Here is a 16,339-nt window from a genome sequence, read left to right as displayed (position 1 = left end):
AGGCCGTCGCTTCTATTTCTGGATGGTATAAAGCCCAAAGACGAACAAAAGGGACTCCCACCAGGGTAGCGTGGCCAAGTGGTCTAATGTACTGTATTTAGGCTCCAGTCTCTATGGTGCCGTTGGTTGGAATCATACCGCTGCCATCAGTGGTTTAATTGAGGCCGGGAGGCCCTGCTTGTACTCGATAATGGTCTGAAAATATTGCGAGAGAACACACTTTCCCTGGCAGCAGTCAGGCCCTTCAGGAACATGAGAGTCAAACAAGAAGCCTCATCCTCTCCCACATCCGATCGCCTGTTTGATAAGGCATGCTGTCTCAGTCCTGCTCCTGGGGCACTGCACTTCCTCTGTGGTTTACTGACTTCTTGTGGTTTCGTTGAAGACGATTTGAGTCAATCTTGTGCTGATCTGTTCTTTCAAACTTATCTCAGACTTGTTGTGACAGGGACATAGCCGCAAGCCCTAACCTGCAAGGGATCAGGTTTGTTTTACGCAAACAGGATTAGACTGCAGCTTTTCATCAAAGTCAGCTCGGGGCGGCCTTTCCACTGGTCCAAGTGACCCGTGAAACGCAGGCAAACAAGGTAGCGTGGCCGAGCGGTCTAAGGCGCTGGATTAAGGCTCCAGTCTCTTCGGGGGCGTGGGTTCGAATCCCACCGCTGCCAGGAAAGCCTTTTGGAAGACTGCTGTGGCTTTGCAAAGTGATGCTGTGTGAACATCCGGATTGAGCTGCTTTTGCTTTCCTTGCTTTTTAGCCAAGTCAGCGCTGGAGGCCTGTCCCAGCCTCTGCTCCTTTCTAAAAGAGGCACCCAGTTGAAGTAGGGACACCAATAATTTACAATTATAGTGAAGTTACTTCAAAACAGGAAAAAGTACTTGAATATAATTTGAAATAGTGAAAAGTAATAAGTATCATAAAGGATGGTAACAGCCAATGTCACTCGTTGAAAGTTTTTGGTGAAAAAATGTTTGGATTTTTTACTTTTTTGAGTATAACGGCTAATGCTCAGCTATCTGCCATTTTCAGAACAGCCCTAAGGGCCTTCATTAGTGCATTCAGGTGTGTTTTATAAGAGAAGGACATGCACTCTCCAGGAAGGGGTCCTCCAGGGGTAGTACTGCATAACCCTTCAAGAAGGAAGCCTCAACCTTGGAGAAATTCAAGACGTTATCTTGTGGCGAAGCTCGACAAGGAAAAAGTTGGTGGAATAGTGCCTGGGGTAAAGGGCATTATCTGGTAGCGTGGCCAAGAGGTTCTTTCTGTTTTTCCCCAGTCTCTTTAGGGGCGTGGTTTTGAATCCCACCGCTGCCAGGGGCTCCATTTCGGGAGACACTTTTTGCTGCCATGGCCGAATAAAGAGCTTTCCTTGGCCGCATTGGACATGTTTACTGAATAAGGTTTGTGGAGGCCGTCGCTTCTATTTCTGGATGGTATAAAGCCCAAAGACGAACAAAAGGGACTCCCACCAGGGTAGCGTGGCCAAGTGGTCTAATGTACTGTATTTAGGCTCCAGTCTCTATGGTGCCGTTGGTTGGAATCATACCGCTGCCATCAGTGGTTTAATTGAGGCCGGGAGGCCCTGCTTGTACTCGATAATGGTCTGAAAATATTGCGAGAGAACACACTTTCCCTGGCAGCAGTCAGGCCCTTCAGGAACATGAGAGTCAAACAAGAAGCCTCATCCTCTCCCACATCCGATCGCCTGTTTGATAAGGCATGCTGTCTCAGTCCTGCTCCTGGGGCACTGCACTTCCTCTGTGGTTTACTGACTTCTTGTGGTTTCGTTGAAGACGATTTGAGTCAATCTTGTGCTGATCTGTTCTTTCAAACTTATCTCAGACTTGTTGTGACAGGGACATAGCCGCAAGCCCTAACCTGCAAGGGATCAGGTTTGTTTTACGCAAACAGGATTAGACTGCAGCTTTTCATCAAAGTCAGCTCGGGGCGGCCTTTCCACTGGTCCAAGTGACCCGTGAAACGCAGGCAAACAAGGTAGCGTGGCCGAGCGGTCTAAGGCGCTGGATTAAGGCTCCAGTCTCTTCGGGGGCGTGGGTTCGAATCCCACCGCTGCCAGGAAAGCCTTTTGGAAGACTGCTGTGGCTTTGCAAAGTGATGCTGTGTGAACATCCGGATTGAGCTGCTTTTGCTTTCCTTGCTTTTTAGCCAAGTCAGCGCTGGAGGCCTGTCCCAGCCTCTGCTCCTTTCTAAAAGAGGCACCCAGTTGAAGTAGGGACACCAATAATTTACAATTATAGTGAAGTTACTTCAAAACAGGAAAAAGTACTTGAATATAATTTGAAATAGTGAAAAGTAATAAGTATCATAAAGGATGGTAACAGCCAATGTCACTCGTTGAAAGTTTTTGGTGAAAAAATGTTTGGATTTTTTACTTTTTTGAGTATAACGGCTAATGCTCAGCTATCTGCCATTTTCAGAACAGCCCTAAGGGCCTTCATTAGTGCATTCAGGTGTGTTTTATAAGAGAAGGACATGCACTCTCCAGGAAGGGGTCCTCCAGGGGTAGTACTGCATAACCCTTCAAGAAGGAAGCCTCAACCTTGGAGAAATTCAAGACGTTATCTTGTGGCGAAGCTCGACAAGGAAAAAGTTGGTGGAATAGTGCCTGGGGTAAAGGGCATTATCTGGTAGCGTGGCCAAGAGGTTCTTTCTGTTTTTCCCCAGTCTCTTTAGGGGCGTGGTTTTGAATCCCACCGCTGCCAGGGGCTCCATTTCGGGAGACACTTTTTGCTGCCATGGCCGAATAAAGAGCTTTCCTTGGCCGCATTGGACATGTTTACTGAATAAGGTTTGTGGAGGCCGTCGCTTCTATTTCTGGATGGTATAAAGCCCAAAGACGAACAAAAGGGACTCCCACCAGGGTAGCGTGGCCAAGTGGTCTAATGTACTGTATTTAGGCTCCAGTCTCTATGGTGCCGTTGGTTGGAATCATACCGCTGCCATCAGTGGTTTAATTGAGGCCGGGAGGCCCTGCTTGTACTCGATAATGGTCTGAAAATATTGCGAGAGAACACACTTTCCCTGGCAGCAGTCAGGCCCTTCAGGAACATGAGAGTCAAACAAGAAGCCTCATCCTCTCCCACATCCGATCGCCTGTTTGATAAGGCATGCTGTCTCAGTCCTGCTCCTGGGGCACTGCACTTCCTCTGTGGTTTACTGACTTCTTGTGGTTTCGTTGAAGACGATTTGAGTCAATCTTGTGCTGATCTGTTCTTTCAAACTTATCTCAGACTTGTTGTGACAGGGACATAGCCGCAAGCCCTAACCTGCAAGGGATCAGGTTTGTTTTACGCAAACAGGATTAGACTGCAGCTTTTCATCAAAGTCAGCTCGGGGCGGCCTTTCCACTGGTCGAAGTGACCCGTGAAACGCAGGCAAACAAGGTAGCGTGGCCGAGCGGTCTAAGGCGCTGGATTAAGGCTCCAGTCTCTTCGGGGGCGTGGGTTTGAATCCCACCGCTGCCAGGAAAGCCTTTCGGAAGACTGCTGTGGCTTTGCAAAGTGATGCTGTGTGAACATCCGAATTTGAGCTGCTTTTGCTTTCCTTGCTTTTTAGCCAAGTCAGCGCTGGAGGCCTGTCCCAGCCTCTGCTCCTTTCTAAAAGAGGCACCCAGTTGAAATAGGGACACCAATAATTTACAATTATAGTGAAGTTACTTCAAAACAGGAAAAAGTACTTGAATATAATTTGAAATAGTGAAAAGTAATAAGTATCATAAAGGATGGTAACAGCCAATGTCACTCGTTGAAAGTTTTTGGTGAAAAAATGTTTGGATTTTTTACTTTTTTGAGTATAACGGCTAATGCTCAGCTATCTGCCATTTTCAGAACAGCCCTAAGGGCCTTCATTAGTGCATTCAGGTGTGTTTTATAAGAGAAGGACATGCACTCTCCAGGAAGGGGTCCTCCAGGGGTAGTACTGCATAACCCTTCAAGAAGGAAGCCTCAACCTTGGAGAAATTCAAGACGTTATCTTGTGGCGAAGCTCGACAAGGAAAAAGTTGGTGGAATAGTGCCTGGGGTAAAGGGCATTATCTGGTAGCGTGGCCAAGAGGTTCTTTCTGTTTTTCCCCAGTCTCTTTAGGGGCGTGGTTTTGAATCCCACCGCTGCCAGGGGCTCCATTTCGGGAGACACTTTTTGCTGCCATGGCCGAATAAAGAGCTTTCCTTGGCCGCATTGGACATGTTTACTGAATAAGGTTTGTGGAGGCCGTCGCTTCTATTTCTGGATGGTATAAAGCCCAAAGACGAACAAAAGGGACTCCCACCAGGGTAGCGTGGCCAAGTGGTCTAATGTACTGTATTTAGGCTCCAGTCTCTATGGTGCCGTTGGTTGGAATCATACCGCTGCCATCAGTGGTTTAATTGAGGCCGGGAGGCCCTGCTTGTACTCGATAATGGTCTGAAAATATTGCGAGAGAACACACTTTCCCTGGCAGCAGTCAGGCCCTTCAGGAACATGAGAGTCAAACAAGAAGCCTCATCCTCTCCCACATCCGATCGCCTGTTTGATAAGGCATGCTGTCTCAGTCCTGCTCCTGGGGCACTGCACTTCCTCTGTGGTTTACTGACTTCTTGTGGTTTCGTTGAAGACGATTTGAGTCAATCTTGTGCTGATCTGTTCTTTCAAACTTATCTCAGACTTGTTGTGACAGGGACATAGCCGCAAGCCCTAACCTGCAAGGGATCAGGTTTGTTTTACGCAAACAGGATTAGACTGCAGCTTTTCATCAAAGTCAGCTCGGGGCGGCCTTTCCACTGGTCCAAGTGACCCGTGAAACGCAGGCAAGCAAGGTAGCGTGGCCGAGCGGTCTAAGGCGCTGGATTAAGGCTCCAGTCTCTTCGGGGGCGTGGGTTCGAATCCCACCGCTGCCAGGAAAGCCTTTCGGAAGACTGCTGTGGCTTTGCAAAGTGATGCTGTGTGAACATCCGAATTTGAGCTGCTTTTGCTTTCCTTGCTTTTTAGCCAAGTCAGCGCTGGAGGCCTGTCCCAGCCTCTGCTCCTTTCTAAAAGAGGCACCCAGTTGAAGTAGGGACACCAATAATTTACAATTATAGTGAAGTTACTTCAAAACAGGAAAAAGTACTTGAATATAATTTGAAATAGTGAAAAGTAATAAGTATCATAAAGGATGGTAACAGCCAATGTCACTCGTTGAAAGTTTTTGGTGAAAAAATGTTTGGATTTTTTACTTTTTTGAGTATAACGGCTAATGCTCAGCTATCTGCCATTTTCAGAACAGCCCTAAGGGCCTTCATTAGTGCATTCAGGTGTGTTTTATAAGAGAAGGACATGCACTCTCCAGGAAGGGGTCCTCCAGGGGTAGTACTGCATAACCCTTCAAGAAGGAAGCCTCAACCTTGGAGAAATTCAAGACGTTATCTTGTGGCGAAGCTCGACAAGGAAAAAGTTGGTGGAATAGTGCCTGGGGTAAAGGGCATTATCTGGTAGCGTGGCCAAGAGGTTCTTTCTGTTTTTCCCCAGTCTCTTTAGGGGCGTGGTTTTGAATCCCACCGCTGCCAGGGGCTCCATTTCGGGAGACACTTTTTGCTGCCATGGCCGAATAAAGAGCTTTCCTTGGCCGCATTGGACATGTTTACTGAATAAGGTTTGTGGAGGCCGTCGCTTCTATTTCTGGATGGTATAAAGCCCAAAGACGAACAAAAGGGACTCCCACCAGGGTAGCGTGGCCAAGTGGTCTAATGTACTGTATTTAGGCTCCAGTCTCTATGGTGCCGTTGGTTGGAATCATACCGCTGCCATCAGTGGTTTAATTGAGGCCGGGAGGCCCTGCTTGTACTCGATAATGGTCTGAAAATATTGCGAGAGAACACACTTTCCCTGGCAGCAGTCAGGCCCTTCAGGAACATGAGAGTCAAACAAGAAGCCTCATCCTCTCCCACATCCGATCGCCTGTTTGATAAGGCATGCTGTCTCAGTCCTGCTCCTGGGGCACTGCACTTCCTCTGTGGTTTACTGACTTCTTGTGGTTTCGTTGAAGACGATTTGAGTCAATCTTGTGCTGATCTGTTCTTTCAAACTTATCTCAGACTTGTTGTGACAGGGACATAGCCGCAAGCCCTAACCTGCAAGGGATCAGGTTTGTTTTACGCAAACAGGATTAGACTGCAGCTTTTCATCAAAGTCAGCTCGGGGCGGCCTTTCCACTGGTCGAAGTGACCCGTGAAACGCAGGCAAACAAGGTAGCGTGGCCGAGCGGTCTAAGGCGCTGGATTAAGGCTCCAGTCTCTTCGGGGGCGTGGGTTCGAATCCCACCGCTGCCAGGAAAGCCTTTCGGAAGACTGCTGTGGCTTTGCAAAGTGATGCTGTGTGAACATCCGAATTTGAGCTGCTTTTGCTTTCCTTGCTTTTTAGCCAAGTCAGCGCTGGAGGCCTGTCCCAGCCTCTGCTCCTTTCTAAAAGAGGCACCCAGTTGAAGTAGGGACACCAATAATTTACAATTATAGTGAAGTTACTTCAAAACAGGAAAAAGTACTTGAATATAATTTGAAATAGTGAAAAGTAATAAGTATCATAAAGGATGGTAACAGCCAATGTCACTCGTTGAAAGTTTTTGGTGAAAAAATGTTTGGATTTTTTACTTTTTTGAGTATAACGGCTAATGCTCAGCTATCTGCCATTTTCAGAACAGCCCTAAGGGCCTTCATTAGTGCATTCAGGTGTGTTTTATAAGAGAAGGACATGCACTCTCCAGGAAGGGGTCCTCCAGGGGTAGTACTGCATAACCCTTCAAGAAGGAAGCCTCAACCTTGGAGAAATTCAAGACGTTATCTTGTGGCGAAGCTCGACAAGGAAAAAGTTGGTGGAATAGTGCCTGGGGTAAAGGGCATTATCTGGTAGCGTGGCCAAGAGGTTCTTTCTGTTTTTCCCCAGTCTCTTTAGGGGCGTGGTTTTGAATCCCACCGCTGCCAGGGGCTCCATTTCGGGAGACACTTTTTGCTGCCATGGCCGAATAAAGAGCTTTCCTTGGCCGCATTGGACATGTTTACTGAATAAGGTTTGTGGAGGCCGTCGCTTCTATTTCTGGATGGTATAAAGCCCAAAGACGAACAAAAGGGACTCCCACCAGGGTAGCGTGGCCAAGTGGTCTAATGTACTGTATTTAGGCTCCAGTCTCTATGGTGCCGTTGGTTGGAATCATACCGCTGCCATCAGTGGTTTAATTGAGGCCGGGAGGCCCTGCTTGTACTCGATAATGGTCTGAAAATATTGCGAGAGAACACACTTTCCCTGGCAGCAGTCAGGCCCTTCAGGAACATGAGAGTCAAACAAGAAGCCTCATCCTCTCCCACATCCGATCGCCTGTTTGATAAGGCATGCTGTCTCAGTCCTGCTCCTGGGGCACTGCACTTCCTCTGTGGTTTACTGACTTCTTGTGGTTTCGTTGAAGACGATTTGAGTCAATCTTGTGCTGATCTGTTCTTTCAAACTTATCTCAGACTTGTTGTGACAGGGACATAGCCGCAAGCCCTAACCTGCAAGGGATCAGGTTTGTTTTACGCAAACAGGATTAGACTGCAGCTTTTCATCAAAGTCAGCTCGGGGCGGCCTTTCCACTGGTCGAAGTGACCCGTGAAACGCAGGCAAACAAGGTAGCGTGGCCGAGCGGTCTAAGGCGCTGGATTAAGGCTCCAGTCTCTTCGGGGGCGTGGGTTCGAATCCCACCGCTGCCAGGAAAGCCTTTCGGAAGACTGCTGTGGCTTTGCAAAGTGATGCTGTGTGAACATCCGAATTTGAGCTGCTTTTGCTTTCCTTGCTTTTTAGCCAAGTCAGCGCTGGAGGCCTGTCCCAGCCTCTGCTCCTTTCTAAAAGAGGCACCCAGTTGAAGTAGGGACACCAATAATTTACAATTATAGTGAAGTTACTTCAAAACAGGAAAAAGTACTTGAATATAATTTGAAATAGTGAAAAGTAATAAGTATCATAAAGGATGGTAACAGCCAATGTCACTCGTTGAAAGTTTTTGGTGAAAAAATGTTTGGATTTTTTACTTTTTTGAGTATAACGGCTAATGCTCAGCTATCTGCCATTTTCAGAACAGCCCTAAGGGCCTTCATTAGTGCATTCAGGTGTGTTTTATAAGAGAAGGACATGCACTCTCCAGGAAGGGGTCCTCCAGGGGTAGTACTGCATAACCCTTCAAGAAGGAAGCCTCAACCTTGGAGAAATTCAAGACGTTATCTTGTGGCGAAGCTCGACAAGGAAAAAGTTGGTGGAATAGTGCCTGGGGTAAAGGGCATTATCTGGTAGCGTGGCCAAGAGGTTCTTTCTGTTTTTCCCCAGTCTCTTTAGGGGCGTGGTTTTGAATCCCACCGCTGCCAGGGGCTCCATTTCGGGAGACACTTTTTGCTGCCATGGCCGAATAAAGAGCTTTCCTTGGCCGCATTGGACATGTTTACTGAATAAGGTTTGTGGAGGCCGTCGCTTCTATTTCTGGATGGTATAAAGCCCAAAGACGAACAAAAGGGACTCCCACCAGGGTAGCGTGGCCAAGTGGTCTAATGTACTGTATTTAGGCTCCAGTCTCTATGGTGCCGTTGGTTGGAATCATACCGCTGCCATCAGTGGTTTAATTGAGGCCGGGAGGCCCTGCTTGTACTCGATAATGGTCTGAAAATATTGCGAGAGAACACACTTTCCCTGGCAGCAGTCAGGCCCTTCAGGAACATGAGAGTCAAACAAGAAGCCTCATCCTCTCCCACATCCGATCGCCTGTTTGATAAGGCATGCTGTCTCAGTCCTGCTCCTGGGGCACTGCACTTCCTCTGTGGTTTACTGACTTCTTGTGGTTTCGTTGAAGACGATTTGAGTCAATCTTGTGCTGATCTGTTCTTTCAAACTTATCTCAGACTTGTTGTGACAGGGACATAGCCGCAAGCCCTAACCTGCAAGGGATCAGGTTTGTTTTACGCAAACAGGATTAGACTGCAGCTTTTCATCAAAGTCAGCTCGGGGCGGCCTTTCCACTGGTCGAAGTGACCCGTGAAACGCAGGCAAACAAGGTAGCGTGGCCGAGCGGTCTAAGGCGCTGGATTAAGGCTCCAGTCTCTTCGGGGGCGTGGGTTCGAATCCCACCGCTGCCAGGAAAGCCTTTCGGAAGACTGCTGTGGCTTTGCAACGTGATGCTGTGTGAACATCCGAATTGGAGCTGCTTTTGCTTTCCTTGCTTTTTAGCCAAGTCAGCGCTGGAGGCCTGTCCCAGCCTCTGCTCCTTTCTAAAAGAGGCACCCAGTTGAAGTAGGGACACCAATAATTTACAATTATAGTGAAGTTACTTCAAAACAGGAAAAAGTACTTGAATATAATTTGAAATAGTGAAAAGTAATAAGTATCATAAAGGATGGTAACAGCCAATGTCACTCGTTGAAAGTTTTTGGTGAAAAAATGTTTGGATTTTTTACTTTTTTGAGTATAACGGCTAATGCTCAGCTATCTGCCATTTTCAGAACAGCCCTAAGGGCCTTCATTAGTGCATTCAGGTGTGTTTTATAAGAGAAGGACATGCACTCTCCAGGAAGGGGTCCTCCAGGGGTAGTACTGCATAACCCTTCAAGAAGGAAGCCTCAACCTTGGAGAAATTCAAGACGTTATCTTGTGGCGAAGCTCGACAAGGAAAAAGTTGGTGGAATAGTGCCTGGGGTAAAGGGCATTATCTGGTAGCGTGGCCAAGAGGTTCTTTCTGTTTTTCCCCAGTCTCTTTAGGGGCGTGGTTTTGAATCCCACCGCTGCCAGGGGCTCCATTTCGGGAGACACTTTTTGCTGCCATGGCCGAATAAAGAGCTTTCCTTGGCCGCATTGGACATGTTTACTGAATAAGGTTTGTGGAGGCCGTCGCTTCTATTTCTGGATGGTATAAAGCCCAAAGACGAACAAAAGGGACTCCCACCAGGGTAGCGTGGCCAAGTGGTCTAATGTACTGTATTTAGGCTCCAGTCTCTATGGTGCCGTTGGTTGGAATCATACCGCTGCCATCAGTGGTTTAATTGAGGCCGGGAGGCCCTGCTTGTACTCGATAATGGTCTGAAAATATTGCGAGAGAACACACTTTCCCTGGCAGCAGTCAGGCCCTTCAGGAACATGAGAGTCAAACAAGAAGCCTCATCCTCTCCCACATCCGATCGCCTGTTTGATAAGGCATGCTGTCTCAGTCCTGCTCCTGGAGCACTGCACTTCCTCTGTGGTTTACTGACTTCTTGTGGTTTCGTTGAAGACGATTTGAGTCAATCTTGTGCTGATCTGTTCTTTCAAACTTATCTCAGACTTGTTGTGACAGGGACATAGCCGCAAGCCCTAACCTGCAAGGGATCAGGTTTGTTTTACGCAAACAGGATTAGACTGCAGCTTTTCATCAAAGTCAGCTCGGGGCGGCCTTTCCACTGGTCCAAGTGACCCGTGAAACGCAGGCAAACAAGGTAGCGTGGCCGAGCGGTCTAAGGCGCTGGATTAAGGCTCCAGTCTCTTCGGGGGCGTGGGTTCGAATCCCACCGCTGCCAGGAAAGCCTTTTGGAAGACTGCTGTGGCTTTGCAAAGTGATGCTGTGTGAACATCCGGATTGAGCTGCTTTTGCTTTCCTTGCTTTTTAGCCAAGTCAGCGCTGGAGGCCTGTCCCAGCCTCTGCTCCTTTCTAAAAGAGGCACCCAGTTGAAGTAGGGACACCAATAATTTACAATTATAGTGAAGTTACTTCAAAACAGGAAAAAGTACTTGAATATAATTTGAAATAGTGAAAAGTAATAAGTATCATAAAGGATGGTAACAGCCAATGTCACTCGTTGAAAGTTTTTGGTGAAAAAATGTTTGGATTTTTTACTTTTTTGAGTATAACGGCTAATGCTCAGCTATCTGCCATTTTCAGAACAGCCCTAAGGGCCTTCATTAGTGCATTCAGGTGTGTTTTATAAGAGAAGGACATGCACTCTCCAGGAAGGGGTCCTCCAGGGGTAGTACTGCATAACCCTTCAAGAAGGAAGCCTCAACCTTGGAGAAATTCAAGACGTTATCTTGTGGCGAAGCTCGACAAGGAAAAAGTTGGTGGAATAGTGCCTGGGGTAAAGGGCATTATTTGGTAGCGTGGCCAAGAGGTTCTTTCTGTTTTTCCCCAGTCTCTTTAGGGGCGTGGTTTTGAATCCCACCGCTGCCAGGGGCTCAATTTCGGGAGACACTTTTTGCTGCCATGGCCGAATAAAGAGCTTTCCTTGGCCGCATTGGACATGTTTACTGAATAAGGTTTGTGGAGGCCGTCGCTTCTATTTCTGGATGGTATAAAGCCCAAAGACGAACAAAAGGGACTCCCACCAGGGTAGCGTGGCCAAGTGGTCTAATGTACTGTATGTAGGCTCCAGTCTCTATGGTGCCGTTGGTTGGAATCATACCGCTGCCATCAGTGGTTTAATTGAGGCCGGGAGGCCCTGCTTGTACTCGATAATGGTCTGAAAATATTGCGAGAGAACACACTTTCCCTGGCAGCAGTCAGGCCCTTCAGGAACATGAGAGTCAAACAAGAAGCCTCATCCTCTCCCACATCCGATCGTCTGTTTGATAAGGCATGCTGTCTCAGTCCTGCTCCTGGGGCACTGCACTTCCTCTGTGGTTTACTGACTTCTTGTGGTTTCGTTGAAGACGATTTGAGTCAATCTTGTGCTGATCTGTTCTTTCAAACTTATCTCAGACTTGTTGTGACAGGGACATAGCCGCAAGCCCTAACCTGCAAGGGATCAGGTTTGTTTTACGCAAACAGGATTAGACTGCAGCTTTTCATCAAAGTCAGCTCGGGGCGGCCTTTCCACTGGTCCAAGTGACCCGTGAAACGCAGGCAAACAAGGTAGCGTGGCCGAGCGGTCTAAGGCGCTGGATTAAGGCTCCAGTCTCTTCGGGGGCGTGGGTTCGAATCCCACCGCTGCCAGGAAAGCCTTTTGGAAGACTGCTGTGGCTTTGCAAAGTGATGCTGTGTGAACATCCGGATTGAGCTGCTTTTGCTTTCCTTGCTTTTTAGCCAAGTCAGCGCTGGAGGCCTGTCCCAGCCTCTGCTCCTTTCTAAAAGAGGCACCCAGTTGAAGTAGGGACACCAATAATTTACAATTATAGTGAAGTTACTTCAAAACAGGAAAAAGTACTTGAATATAATTTGAAATAGTGAAAAGTAATAAGTATCATAAAGGATGGTAACAGCCAATGTCACTCGTTGAAAGTTTTTGGTGAAAAAATGTTTGGATTTTTTACTTTTTTGAGTATAACGGCTAATGCTCAGCTATCTGCCATTTTCAGAACAGCCCTAAGGGCCTTCATTAGTGCATTCAGGTGTGTTTTATAAGAGAAGGACATGCACTCTCCAGGAAGGGGTCCTCCAGGGGTAGTACTGCATAACCCTTCAAGAAGGAAGCCTCAACCTTGGAGAAATTCAAGACGTTATCTTGTGGCGAAGCTCGACAAGGAAAAAGTTGGTGGAATAGTGCCTGGGGTAAAGGGCATTATCTGGTAGCGTGGCCAAGAGGTTCTTTCTGTTTTTCCCCAGTCTCTTTAGGGGCGTGGTTTTGAATCCCACCGCTGCCAGGGGCTCCATTTCGGGAGACACTTTTTGCTGCCATGGCCGAATAAAGAGCTTTCCTTGGCCGCATTGGACATGTTTACTGAATAAGGTTTGTGGAGGCCGTCGCTTCTATTTCTGGATGGTATAAAGCCCAAAGACGAACAAAAGGGACTCCCACCAGGGTAGCGTGGCCAAGTGGTCTAATGTACTGTATGTAGGCTCCAGTCTCTATGGTGCCGTTGGTTGGAATCATACGGCTGCCATCAGTGGTTTAATTGAGGCCGGGAGGCCCTGCTTGTACTCGATAATGGTCTGAAAATATTGCGAGAGAACACACTTTCCCTGGCAGCAGTCAGGCCCTTCAGGAACATGAGAGTCAAACAAGAAGCCTCATCCTCTCCCACATCCGATCGTCTGTTTGATAAGGCATGCTGTCTCAGTCCTGCTCCTGGGGCACTGCACTTCCTCTGTGGTTTACTGACTTCTTGTGGTTTCGTTGAAGACGATTTGAGTCAATCTTGTGCTGATCTGTTCTTTCAAACTTATCTCAGACTTGTTGTGACAGGGACATAGCCGCAAGCCCTAACCTGCAAGGGATCAGGTTTGTTTTACGCAAACAGGATTAGACTGCAGCTTTTCATCAAAGTCAGCTCGGGGCGGCCTTTCCACTGGTCCAAGTGACCCGTGAAACGCAGGCAAACAAGGTAGCGTGGCCGAGCGGTCTAAGGCGCTGGATTAAGGCTCCAGTCTCTTCGGGGGCGTGGGTTCGAATCCCACCGCTGCCAGGAAAGCCTTTTGGAAGACTGCTGTGGCTTTGCAAAGTGATGCTGTGTGAACATCCGGATTGAGCTGCTTTTGCTTTCCTTGCTTTTTAGCCAAGTCAGCGCTGGAGGCCTGTCCCAGCCTCTGCTCCTTTCTAAAAGAGGCACCCAGTTGAAGTAGGGACACCAATAATTTACAATTATAGTGAAGTTACTTCAAAACAGGAAAAAGTACTTGAATATAATTTGAAATAGTGAAAAGTAATAAGTATCATAAAGGATGGTAACAGCCAATGTCACTCGTTGAAAGTTTTTGGTGAAAAAATGTTTGGATTTTTTACTTTTTTGAGTATAACGGCTAATGCTCAGCTATCTGCCATTTTCAGAACAGCCCTAAGGGCCTTCATTAGTGCATTCAGGTGTGTTTTATAAGAGAAGGACATGCACTCTCCAGGAAGGGGTCCTCCAGGGGTAGTACTGCATAACCCTTCAAGAAGGAAGCCTCAACCTTGGAGAAATTCAAGACGTTATCTTGTGGCCAAGCTCGACAAGGAAAAAGTTGGTGGAATAGTGCCTGGGGTAAAGGGCATTATCTGGTAGCGTGGCCAAGAGGTTCTTTCTGTTTTTCCCCAGTCTCTTTAGGGGCGTGGTTTTGAATCCCACCGCTGCCAGGGGCTCCATTTCGGGAGACACTTTTTGCTGCCATGGCCGAATAAAGAGCTTTCCTTGGCCGCATTGGACATGTTTACTGAATAAGGTTTGTGGAGGCCGTCGCTTCTATTTCTGGATGGTATAAAGCCCAAAGACGAACAAAAGGGACTCCCACCAGGGTAGCGTGGCCAAGTGGTCTAATGTACTGTATTTAGGCTCCAGTCTCTATGGTGCCGTTGGTTGGAATCATACCGCTGCCATCAGTGGTTTAATTGAGGCCGGGAGGCCCTGCTTGTACTCGATAATGGTCTGAAAATATTGCGAGAGAACACACTTTCCCTGGCAGCAGTCAGGCCCTTCAGGAACATGAGAGTCAAACAAGAAGCCTCATCCTCTCCCACATCCGATCGTCTGTTTGATAAGGCATGCTGTCTCAGTCCTGCTCCTGGGGCACTGCACTTCCTCTGTGGTTTACTGACTTCTTGTGGTTTCGTTGAAGACGATTTGAGTCAATCTTGTGCTGATCTGTTCTTTCAAACTTATCTCAGACTTGTTGTGACAGGGACATAGCCGCAAGCCCTAACCTGCAAGGGATCAGGTTTGTTTTACGCAAACAGGATTAGACTGCAGCTTTTCATCAAAGTCAGCTCGGGGCGGCCTTTCCACTGGTACAAGTGACCCGTGAAACGCAGGCAAACAAGGTAGCGTGGCCGAGCGGTCTAAGGCGCTGGATTAAGGCTCCAGTCTCTTCGGGGGCGTGGGTTCGAATCCCACCGCTGCCAGGAAAGCCTTTTGGAAGACTGCTGTGGCTTTGCAAAGTGATGCTGTGTGAACATCCGGATTGAGCTGCTTTTGCTTTCCTTGCTTTTTAGCCAAGTCAGCGCTGGAGGCCTGTCCCAGCCTCTGCTCCTTTCTAAAAGAGGCACCCAGTTGAAGTAGGGACACCAATAATTTACAATTATAGTGAAGTTACTTCAAAACAGGAAAAAGTACTTGAATATAATTTGAAATAGTGAAAAGTAATAAGTATCATAAAGGATGGTAACAGCCAATGTCACTCGTTGAAAGTTTTTGGTGAAAAAATGTTTGGATTTTTTACTTTTTTGAGTATAACGGCTAATGCTCAGCTATCTGCCATTTTCAGAACAGCCCTAAGGGCCTTCATTAGTGCATTCAGGTGTGTTTTATAAGAGAAGGACATGCACTCTCCAGGAAGGGGTCCTCCAGGGGTAGTACTGCATAACCCTTCAAGAAGGAAGCCTCAACCTTGGAGAAATTCAAGACGTTATCTTGTGGCGAAGCTCGACAAGGAAAAAGTTGGTGGAATAGTGCCTGGGGTAAAGGGCATTATCTGGTAGCGTGGCCAAGAGGTTCTTTCTGTTTTTCCCCAGTCTCTTTAGGGGCGTGGTTTTGAATCCCACCGCTGCCAGGGGCTCCATTTCGGGAGACACTTTTTGCTGCCATGGCCGAATAAAGAGCTTTCCTTGGCCGCATTGGACATGTTTACTGAATAAGGTTTGTGGAGGCCGTCGCTTCTATTTCTGGATGGTATAAAGCCCAAAGACGAACAAAAGGGACTCCCACCAGGGTAGCGTGGCCAAGTGGTCTAATGTACTGTATGTAGGCTCCAGTCTCTATGGTGCCGTTGGTTGGAATCATACGGCTGCCATCAGTGGTTTAATTGAGGCCGGGAGGCCCTGCTTGTACTCGATAATGGTCTGAAAATATTGCGAGAGAACACACTTTCCCTGGCAGCAGTCAGGCCCTTCAGGAACATGAGAGTCAAACAAGAAGCCTCATCCTCTCCCACATCCGATCGTCTGTTTGATAAGGCATGCTGTCTCAGTCCTGCTCCTGGGGCACTGCACTTCCTCTGTGGTTTACTGACTTCTTGTGGTTTCGTTGAAGACGATTTGAGTCAATCTTGTGTTGATCTGTTCTTTCAAACTTATCTCAGACTTGTTGTGACAGGGACATAGCCGCAAGCCCTAACCTGCAAGGGATCAGGTTTGTTTTACGCAAACAGGATTAGACTGCAGCTTTTCATCAAAGTCAGCTCGGGGCGGCCTTTCCACTGGTCCAAGTGACCCGTGAAACGCAGGCAAACAAGGTAGCGTGGCCGAGCGGTCTAAGGCGCTGGATTAAGGCTCCAGTCTCTTCGGGGGCGTGGGTTCGAATCCCACCGCTGCCAGGAAAGCCTTTTGGAAGACTGCTGTGGCTTTGCAAAGTGATGCTGTGTGAACATCCGGATTGAGCTGCTTTTGCTTTCCTTGCTTTTTAGCCAAGTCAGCGCTGGAGGCCTGTCCCAGCCTCTGCTCCTTTCTAAAAGAGGCACCCAGTTGAAGTAGGGACACCAAT

The 16,339-nt window shown here is 47.8% G+C and overlaps 12 non-coding genes across 12 annotated transcripts; all 12 read left to right on the top strand.

Annotated features, from left to right (window-relative positions):
- Positions 1–586: 586 nt before the first annotated feature.
- trnal-aag (transfer RNA leucine (anticodon AAG)) lies at positions 587–668 on the top strand. Its single transcript has one exon. It is a non-coding gene; the product is annotated as a tRNA-Leu (tRNA).
- Positions 669–1,995: 1,327 nt separating this feature from the next.
- On the top strand, positions 1,996–2,077 carry trnal-aag (transfer RNA leucine (anticodon AAG)). The gene has a single exon. It is a non-coding gene; the product is annotated as a tRNA-Leu (tRNA).
- A 1,327-nt stretch (positions 2,078–3,404) lies between these two features.
- Positions 3,405–3,486, top strand: trnal-aag (transfer RNA leucine (anticodon AAG)). Its single transcript has one exon. It is a non-coding gene; the product is annotated as a tRNA-Leu (tRNA).
- A 1,328-nt stretch (positions 3,487–4,814) lies between these two features.
- On the top strand, positions 4,815–4,896 carry trnal-aag (transfer RNA leucine (anticodon AAG)). The gene has a single exon. It is a non-coding gene; the product is annotated as a tRNA-Leu (tRNA).
- Positions 4,897–6,224: 1,328 nt separating this feature from the next.
- On the top strand, positions 6,225–6,306 carry trnal-aag (transfer RNA leucine (anticodon AAG)). Its single transcript has one exon. It is a non-coding gene; the product is annotated as a tRNA-Leu (tRNA).
- A 1,328-nt stretch (positions 6,307–7,634) lies between these two features.
- Positions 7,635–7,716, top strand: trnal-aag (transfer RNA leucine (anticodon AAG)). The gene has a single exon. It is a non-coding gene; the product is annotated as a tRNA-Leu (tRNA).
- A 1,328-nt stretch (positions 7,717–9,044) lies between these two features.
- Positions 9,045–9,126, top strand: trnal-aag (transfer RNA leucine (anticodon AAG)). Its single transcript has one exon. It is a non-coding gene; the product is annotated as a tRNA-Leu (tRNA).
- Positions 9,127–10,454: 1,328 nt separating this feature from the next.
- Positions 10,455–10,536, top strand: trnal-aag (transfer RNA leucine (anticodon AAG)). Its single transcript has one exon. It is a non-coding gene; the product is annotated as a tRNA-Leu (tRNA).
- Positions 10,537–11,863: 1,327 nt separating this feature from the next.
- trnal-aag (transfer RNA leucine (anticodon AAG)) lies at positions 11,864–11,945 on the top strand. The gene has a single exon. It is a non-coding gene; the product is annotated as a tRNA-Leu (tRNA).
- A 1,327-nt stretch (positions 11,946–13,272) lies between these two features.
- trnal-aag (transfer RNA leucine (anticodon AAG)) lies at positions 13,273–13,354 on the top strand. The gene has a single exon. It is a non-coding gene; the product is annotated as a tRNA-Leu (tRNA).
- A 1,327-nt stretch (positions 13,355–14,681) lies between these two features.
- trnal-aag (transfer RNA leucine (anticodon AAG)) lies at positions 14,682–14,763 on the top strand. The gene has a single exon. It is a non-coding gene; the product is annotated as a tRNA-Leu (tRNA).
- Positions 14,764–16,090: 1,327 nt separating this feature from the next.
- On the top strand, positions 16,091–16,172 carry trnal-aag (transfer RNA leucine (anticodon AAG)). The gene has a single exon. It is a non-coding gene; the product is annotated as a tRNA-Leu (tRNA).
- Positions 16,173–16,339: the final 167 nt, after the last annotated feature.

Source organism: Carassius gibelio, chromosome A4 (assembly GCF_023724105.1).
Source record: "Carassius gibelio isolate Cgi1373 ecotype wild population from Czech Republic chromosome A4, carGib1.2-hapl.c, whole genome shotgun sequence".
NCBI classification, from domain to species: Eukaryota; Metazoa; Chordata; class Actinopteri; order Cypriniformes; family Cyprinidae; genus Carassius; species Carassius gibelio.
Note: the sequence above shows the minus strand (reverse complement) of the source record. Positions and strands in the feature narration are given on the sequence as shown.